The sequence below is a fragment of the Populus trichocarpa genome, chromosome 2 (genome assembly GCF_000002775.5).
Source record: "Populus trichocarpa isolate Nisqually-1 chromosome 2, P.trichocarpa_v4.1, whole genome shotgun sequence".
Lineage (NCBI taxonomy): Eukaryota > Viridiplantae > Streptophyta > Magnoliopsida > Malpighiales > Salicaceae > Populus > Populus trichocarpa.
In genome coordinates this window covers 18,571,262-18,580,471 of record NC_037286.2, presented here as the reverse complement: position 1 = coordinate 18,580,471, position 9,210 = coordinate 18,571,262, and the positions used below count along the sequence as shown (strand labels likewise).

Genomic DNA, 9,210 nt, shown 5'->3' with positions numbered 1-9,210 from the left:
CTAAACAAGTCCTTGTTAACATAAGGCTCCCCCAGATACTATGCATAGTGTTCTCATTCTGCTTTGTATTTGTCTGGCTATTACCATATACAAACATACCACGTAGAGGCCTTCATAGATTTACTCTGGTCTTTGTTAGGTAGAGCTAGAATCTTCCTTAGTACCAAGTCTCGTTCTAGGAACACCCAAGATCTAACTTTCTTATTGTAGGCTTTTGTTATTCTCTTCTGGTAGAGTTAGTGGTGACAGATTGTAGCTGTCCTCCTCACTTTTATCCATTTGGCTTCTAGAACTCAGAATCTATCAATATTCTTAATGGTGGGATTTCCAATTACATTTGTATGCCAAAGAATACAGGGTTGCTCATGTTGACGTCCTGACTGTAGTACGATATGCTTGAAGAGTAAATAACATTGAGGTAATAGTCCAGGGCTAACCTGATGCGAACCCTAGCGGAATTTAATAGTATTTGCGACCCCAAGATCAATCTAACCCAAGTTTGTTGAGATTTGAATGAGCTTATCACAATGGAAGACTTGCTCCAAGGCAACAAGACTATAAACCAACTCGATCACAACGCCTACACCTGGAGACGAGCAAAAGAAGAGTTGAAAGTTCAATCAAGAACCAAGATTGAGCAACCAAAAGTCGGCTACAATGCTGAAAATATTATCAAAAGTCTGCCCTAAAATTATTCCTAAAGAGTATTTATACTCCAAGGCAAAACCCTAGTTTCCCTAATGGGTCTCACATAAACCCAATTTAAATAATAATCAACCCAAGCTAAAACTAGCCCAAACTAATTAAAATAAACAAAATAAACAAGTCTAAACCCAAACAAATTGTCTCCTCTCAAAATAATTAAAGTTTGATAGCCCAACTAATTAAATAAGACAAGTTCGTTGTTTTCACATTCTGTCTGGCAGTAACAAGGCCCAACTTAAAACGGATGGTTCTCTCTCGTCTTAATGCATTAGAAGGTGTGTCATATACCGTTGGAAAGGTATGGAAGTCTAGTTTCCAGCCCAACTAGAATCACATCACAATTCGATCTGTAACTCCATTTATGACTAAAAGAGTAACGAAAGGTCAAACTGTCCGAATCTAGTCTTCTTCTCCCAATCCTTGTGTAATGGTCTTGGTTCCACCAACAAGCCCCTCTTGAACATGAATCAGATTAATCAAGGCTTGCTCTTTATTATTACAAATCCTATTGAAGTCCACCTTAGCCCATGTATCTTGAAGAAGTCCATTGAAATCTTCTTTGAACTTCTTAGCCCTAAGCCTAGTAACTGGACCAACTGGAACCTCCAATGGATCCTTTGATGGTTGGATCCCATCATCCCCTCGCTTCTCAAAAGGATTCGACCTCGAATCATCACCTACATCAAACGAAGAAAGATAAGAAACATTGAATGTAGCACTAACACCATACTCACCTGGTAGATCCACTTTGTAGGCATTATCATTAATCATTTCTATGATCTGATAAGGATCATCTCCTCGAGGCATCAACTTTGATCTTCTTTGTTCAGGAAACCTTTCCTTCCTCATATGCACCCAAATCCAATCACCTGGTTCAAATCTCACTAATTTTCATCCCCTATTGGCTTTGTTATATTGTTCATTCTTCTTTTCTATTTGTTGCTGAATTTTTGCATGAAGATCTTTCACCACCTGTGCTTTTTGATTAGCATCAAGACTAACCCTTTCATCAACAGGCAAAGGAATCAAATCTAATGGTGTCAAAGGGTTAAAACCATAAACAATCTCAAATGAGGAATAATCAGTAGTAGAATGCACACTACGATTATATGCAAATTCAATGAATGGCAAACAATCTTCCCAATTTTTAAGATTCTTTTGAATGATAGTCCTTAACAATTGAATCAAAGTCCGGTTAACAACTTCAGTTTGACCATCTGTTTGTGGATGACAAGTACTAGAATATAAAAGTTTAGTTCCTAACTTACCCCACAAAACCTTTCAAAAGTAACTCAAAAACTTAACGTCTCGATCGGATACAATGCTCCTCGGAAGACCATGTAGCCGAATGACTTCTCTAAAGAATAGGTCAGCTATATTTATTGCATCATCAGTTTTATGGCAAGCAATGAAATGTGTCATCTTAGAAAATCTATCCACAACAACAAATATAGAATCTCTCCCTTTCCTAGACCTAGGTAGACCCAAAATGAAATCCATAGAAATATCAACCCAATGTTCCTTAGGAACAGGCAAAAGTGTGTATAGTCTATGAGGCATTACCCTAGACTTAACTTGTCTACATGTTATGCACCTATCACATATTCTTTGCACATCTCTCTTCATATTAGGCCAATAAAAGTGCTCATGCAGAACTTCCAAAGTTTTAGTAATTCCAAAATGCCCCATTAAAGCTCCCCCATGTGCTTCCCTCACAAGTAATTCACGTAAAGAACAATTAGGCACACATAACTTATTTTCCTTAAACAAAAATCCATCATGCCTAAAATATTTATCCATGGCCAAAACCTTGCATGTGTCATATATAGCACCGAAATCATGATCATCAAGATACAATTCCTTAATATACTCAAATCCTAGCAATTTAGTATTAAGAGTATTAAGAAGAACATACCTTCGCGACAAGGCATCGGCGACCACATTTTCCTGACCTTGCTTGTATTTAATCACATATGCAAAAGTTTCAATAAATTCAACCCACTTAGCATGTCTCCTACTTTACTTACCTTGACCCTTCAAATGTTTCAACGATTGGTGATCAGTATGTATGACAAACTCTCGGGGCCACATATAATGTTGCCAAGTCTCTATAGCCCACACGACTGCATACAACTCTTTATCATAAGTGGGATAGTTAAGAGTTGCACCATTGAGTTTCTCACTAAAATAAGCGATGAGATGTTTTTCTTGCATTAAAACGGCTCCAATACCTATTCCTGAAGCATCACATTCAATCTCAAAAGCTTTATTAAAATCAGGTAAAGATAGTAAAGGTGCCGAAATCAACTTTGATTTTAACAAGCTATAAGCATTTTCTTGTTCTTCTCCCCACTTGAAACCCATGGCTTTCTTAACAATTTCAGTAAATGGAGAGGCTATCATACTAAAGTCTATAACAAATCTCCTATAAAAACTAGCCAAACCATGAAAACTCCTAATGTTTGTTATGGATTTTGGTGTAGGCCATTCTTGAATAGCCTTAACCTTAGCCTCGTTCATTTCTATACCTTTTGCACTAATCACATATCCAAGAAAAACAATCTTATCCATGCAAAAGTCACACTTTTTCAAATTAGCATATAAGGACTCTTTTCTAAGCACATCAAGAACTTGTCTCAAATGACTTATATGCTCATCAATCTCCTTACTATAAATCAAGATATCATCAAAGTAAACGACTACAAACTTACCAATAAAAGTACGCAACACATGATTCATCAATCTCATAAAAGTACTAGGTGCATTAGTAAGTCCAAAAGGCATAACCAACCACTCATACAAACCATATTTAGTTTTAAAAGCAGTTTTCCATTCATCCCCTTCTTTCATCCTAATTTGATGATAACCACTTTTCAAATCAATTTTCGAAAACAATTTAGAACCATGTAATTCATCCAACATATCATCTAATCTAGGAATGGGATGTCGATACTTTACAGTGATGTTATTGATAGCTCGACAATCCACACACATTCGCCAAGTTTTGTCCTTTTTTGGAACAAGAAGCACGGGAACTGCACAAGGACTCATGTTCTCTCGAATGTATCCTTTCGACATCAATGCCCACTTGCCTTTGAAGCTCCTTAGTCTCTTCAGGATTGCTCCTATAAGCCGGCCTATTTGGTATAGATGCTCCTGGAACAAAGTCAATTTGATGCTCAATACCTCTAATTGGCGGCAAACCACTAGGAATGTCATCCGGAAAGACATCCTCAAATTCCTACAAAAGAACTTTAACAACACTAGGAACACATGAATCTAAATCATTTGATTTAAAGAATGCCTCCTTATACATAAGTAAAATCATAGGCAAGTCAGAAAGATAGGCATGTTTAAGATCATTAGATTTTGCAAAAAAAATAAGGTGTTTCCCCACTTTTTCTACACACTCTTCTTTTCTCACCCTTTCTTTCTTCTCTCCACTCATTTTCTCTCCACTCTCGGCCTTCTTTTCATCGTTTTGTTTTTTACCATGACCCTCCCCTAATGTCCTAAGGGCCGAAACTTTGTTCCCTTTTGTTTTCAACTCATGGCTCACTTTCTTTTCTCTCTTCCTCACATCCTCACCATGTTGTTCAGCTTCTTTTTCCATTTTAGCCAAATCTTTTTGTTCCTCCACTGTGGCCGAAACATGTTGCTCTTCCTCATAACCCTTCTTCAATTGAATTTGATCTTCATACACTTGCTTTGGTGAGAGTGGGGCAAGTGTATAAATCCTTCCATCCTTTTCTAATGAATACCTATTCTTAAATCCATCATGCTTGGCTTTTCTATCAAATTGCCAAGGCCTCCTAGTAACAGATGAGTAGCATGCATAGGCACAACATCACATAACACTTCATCCTTATATTTGCCTACTGAAAAAGAAATCATCACCTATCTATTCACCCTAACAACACCACATTCATTCAACCATTGAAGTTGATAAGGCCTTTCATGCTTTATGATATTCAATCCCAACTTTCTAACCAAAGTAACCAACATTAGTACAACTACCACTATCAATGATCATACTACATACCTTATCGTTGATTAGGCATCTAGTATGGAAGATGTTCTCCCCTTGTTTCTCCACATCATCCTCCTTAGTCTGAACACTAAGTGACCTTCTAATCACCAAAACTTTATCACCAACAGTATACTCTAAATCACTAGCATCCTCAAGTGGGGGCATGTCATCACATTCAGACTCCTCACTAGTGGACACAATCTCTCCATCATCCCTTAGAATTATAACTCGATGATTTGCACATTCTGATGCATAGTGTCCCAATCCTTGACACTTGAAACACTTTATATCACGATTACGCTTCGGTTGAACTTCTCCCTTAAGTTTTTGATCATTGGTCGAAACCTGCTTCTTCATGGAGTTAGGTTTGGCAACTTTAGAAGTCACCAAAGGCTTTGATGACGCACTACCCTCTCTCCTATAATTCATCTTCCAACCCAAAGAAGACCCCGTATAAGCTTCAGATCGTGTATTACCCTTCCTTTTCAACTGTCCTTCAACCTTAATGGCTAAGTGTACTAACTCCTCCAAATCAACATATGATTGCAACTCCACAACATTAGCTATGTCTCTATTCAAGCCATTCAAAAACCTAGACATCGTAACTTCCTCATCTTCATTAACATTAGCTCTAATCATAGCCACCTCTAATTCTTTTTGATACTCCTCCACACTCTTATTACCCTGTGTAATCATTTGTAAACGATTAAACAACTCCCGATAATAATGTTTAGGAACATACATCTTCTTCATTATTGTCTTCAACTCCTCCCATGTGCTAACTGGTCTTTCTCTATTCCTTCTTCTTTCTACCACCAATCTCTCCCACCAAACCATGGCATAGTCAGTAAACTCCACTACAGCTAACTTAACCTTGTTTTCTTCAGAGTACCTATGGATGTCAAAAGCCCATCTTCTTGGATTTCACCGTTCTTCTGTGGCACACTATTAGAAGACATTATTTTTTTTTAAAACCTGCATGAAAATCATTAGCAATAAAAATAACACCTCACACACTCGTGTTTCACACAAATTTATAGGCTTTTCACTTGAATATGCTCCCTATGCCTTTTTCCACTAAAATTGCATTTCTTTAGTTCTTGAAATCACTTTGCAACAATTCAGGAAAAAAAAAACAACCAATTATGCAGTGAATTTATAAATTTGATATAGACTCTAGAAGCAAGAAATTAAGAAACTAACAAAACGAAACTCGATGAAAAATTCACGAATAACAATGCAAATTTGTACGAATAATATGACAATTTGAAGACACGAAAAAAAATCAGAAAAGAGCTAAACAATTACGAATTATCAAGAACTAAGGATTTAATTCAAAAAATTCCAGAAACTCAAGAAAATCAACTAAACTACCCAAATTTTCAAGAAACACAAACAAGACTACTAAAAGATTCGGCCAAAACAAAAAAAAAGTGATTTTTTTTTTGTGCGGCAACAATCAAGATTTCAAGATCAAGCCTCCTTTTATATATATATATATATATATATATATCAACAAGAACAAAACAAAATCAAGAACTTAGGTGTGTATGCCGATTTTGATTAAGGAAGCATAAAAAAAAAGAACACTAACTTATGATTAAGTGTTCAATAAAGCAATAAAAAGTAAGATCCCTATTTTTTTATTTTTTTTTTATATATAGGTGGCCAAATCTATCAAGAATCAAACAAGAAACAATAAAGACTCAAATTGAAAGATATAACCTATGATTAAATCAGCTCTGATACCAACTGATGCGAACCCTAGCGGAATTTAATGGTATTCGCGACCCCAAGATCAATCTAACCCAAGTTTGTTGAGATTTGAATGAGCTTATCACAATTGAAGACTTGCTCCAAGGCAACAAGACTATAAACCAACTCGATCACAACGCCTACACCTGGAGACGAGCAAAAAAAGTTGAAAGTTCAATCAAAAACCAAGATTGAGCAACCAAAAGTCGGCTACAATGCTGAAAATATTATCAAAATTCTGCCCTAAAATTATTCCTAAAGAGTATATTTATACTCCAAGCCAAAACCCTAGTTTCTCTAATGGGTCTCACATAAACCCAATTTAAATAATAATCAACCCAAGCTAAAACTAGCCCAAACTAATTAAAATAAACAAAATAAACAAGTCTAAAACCCAAACAAATTGTCTCCTCTCAAAATAATTAAAGTTTCTAATTAAATAAGACAAGTTCGTTGTTTCCGCATTATGTCTGGCAGCAGTAAGGCCAAACTTAAAACGGATGGTTCTCTCTCGTCTTAATGCATTAGAAGGCGTGCCATATACCATTGGAAAGGTATGGAAGTGTAGTTTCCATCCCAACTAGAATCACATCAAAATTCGATCTGTAACCTCATTTATGACTAAAAGAATAACGAAAGGTCAAACTGTCCGAATCTAGTCTTCTTCTCCCAATTTTTGTGTAATGGTCTTGGTTCCACCAACAAGCCCCTCTTGAACATAAATCAGATTAATCAAGGCTTGCTCTTTATTATTACAAATCCTCTTGAAGTCCACCTTAGCCCATGTATCTTGAAGAAGTCCATTGAAAGCTTCTTTGAACTTCTTAGCCTTAAGCCTAGTAACTGGACCAACTGGAACCTCCAATGGATCCTTTAATGGTTGGATCGCATCATAACCTATCACTCCGAGTTAATCCATTAATCTCGGTTTGCAAAAGTGGAGAGGAGTCTCCGTAATTATAAGGCGTATTGTAGTTTATGTTATGGGGTAAGGCAGGCCTTGTCAGGAAGTTTTTGTGGACTGCTTCTAATGGGCTGGATTCTACACACTTTCGCTTTCCCTCTTTGGAAACCTATCCATGGTCCTCTGTCCGCAAAAGACCGAGAGTCATCACTTTCCTCACATTCTTCAATGTTGTGTCCCATGGCTTCGTGGAACTTTAAAAAATGATCTCACTTTCCTGCTATACCTGTTCTGTCAAGTAACCGGCTTGCATCAACATGTTGTATAACCTATCCATGGTCACCCTTAGAACATGCTTCTTCTTCTCTCTATAGTCTACTGCGTTCACTCCCCCCACTACTAAAAGCATGATTGGGCAACGAGTTAGAATAACTACAAGAGCTTCCTCTTGATTGATGTTGGGTGTATCCTCGAATGATATCCACCCTGCCTTAAATGCTAAACAAGTATCAATGTTGTGGCTAGGATTTCTGACATGGTATTCATAAGTTAGTTCTAGTTTGTACAAATTGAGAAAGGGGGTTTAAGTGGTGGAAAAGGAAGGGGGGCTACATGATCTACGTTTAGTTGTTTCCCATACATCTCTTTTAGGGGTATTGTTAAAGGTGGGAGTTGTTCTTGGTTTTTTTTATATATGTTCTTCTTGGGTTACTTTCAGTTTGGTTTTTTGAAAGGTAGGTGGGCCGGCTTACTAGAAAGAGTTGGGAAAGCTGATATTGGGTATTTTGGGAGGCTGGGCTTGGTAGCTTTGGTTGTGATACCTATAGGCTTGGAAATCCTTCTTACCCTTATACCCTCCTTTTATATTGTTTACTTCGGCATCCTTCCTTCTCCCAGCAAATCCTTTCTTCTCGATAGGTTTTGATATTCTGTCGGCTCTTACCCTTTACTCTATCCTTTCAGCTATAACAACGACATCATAAAAATCCTGAGCAGAGCTTCCTATCAGGTACTTATAGGATGGAGATTTGAAAGTGTTGGCGAACAAAGTCACCATTTCTTTCTCCAACAACGATGGATGCACATTCAACGCCTTATTCTTCCATCTATGAGCATATTCCCTCACTGTCTCCTTGTTGCCTTTCTCCATTACTATCAAACTTGTTCGATCCGGAGCGATTTCAATATTGAATTTGTATTGCCTTAGGAAAGCATCCGTGAGATCGCTCCATTTCTTAACCCTGGTATTATCTAAAGTCATAAACCAATTTAGTGCAAAACCAGTCAAGTTATCATAGATAACACCCAAACCTAGCCAAGAGTGGAGGTAAGAAAAGAGTGAAGAAAGTCAGGAAGGGTGATGAGAATTGTGTGGAAAAACTAAAGAAAAAACCTAATTTTTATGCTAGAGAGGGTGAGGTCAGATCTGTATTTTTCAGTAACAAGCCAATGATTTTACTTGTGTACAAGGAGGCTTACTTTAATACTGATGATCTTGATCATATTGTGCCTAGTGTTGCTATTTCTTTGTTGTAGGAGTTTGATGGTGTGTTCCCCGATTATACTCCTAGCGTTGTTGACGAAAACGCAGATGCGGGTGAAGAGGACTATGATTTTGCATCTGCTAGCCAAGGGATCAGGTCTGGACCAAACAGGGCTAGGAGGAATGTGAATTTCCGTGCCATGGGGAATTATGAAGAAATGGATGGGGACTTGGACACCATTAAATTGAAAATTCCTAACTTTCAAGGTAAAAACGATCCCGAGGTTTATTTGGAGTGGGAGAAAAGGTAGATTGGATTTTTGATTGTCATAG

The 9,210-nt window shown here is 37.3% G+C and overlaps 1 pseudogene; it reads right to left on the bottom strand.

Annotated features, from left to right (window-relative positions):
* Positions 1-1,449: 1,449 nt before the first annotated feature.
* Positions 1,450-8,544, bottom strand: LOC112324376 (uncharacterized; annotated as a pseudogene).
* Between the last annotated feature and the right edge of the window lie 666 nt (positions 8,545-9,210).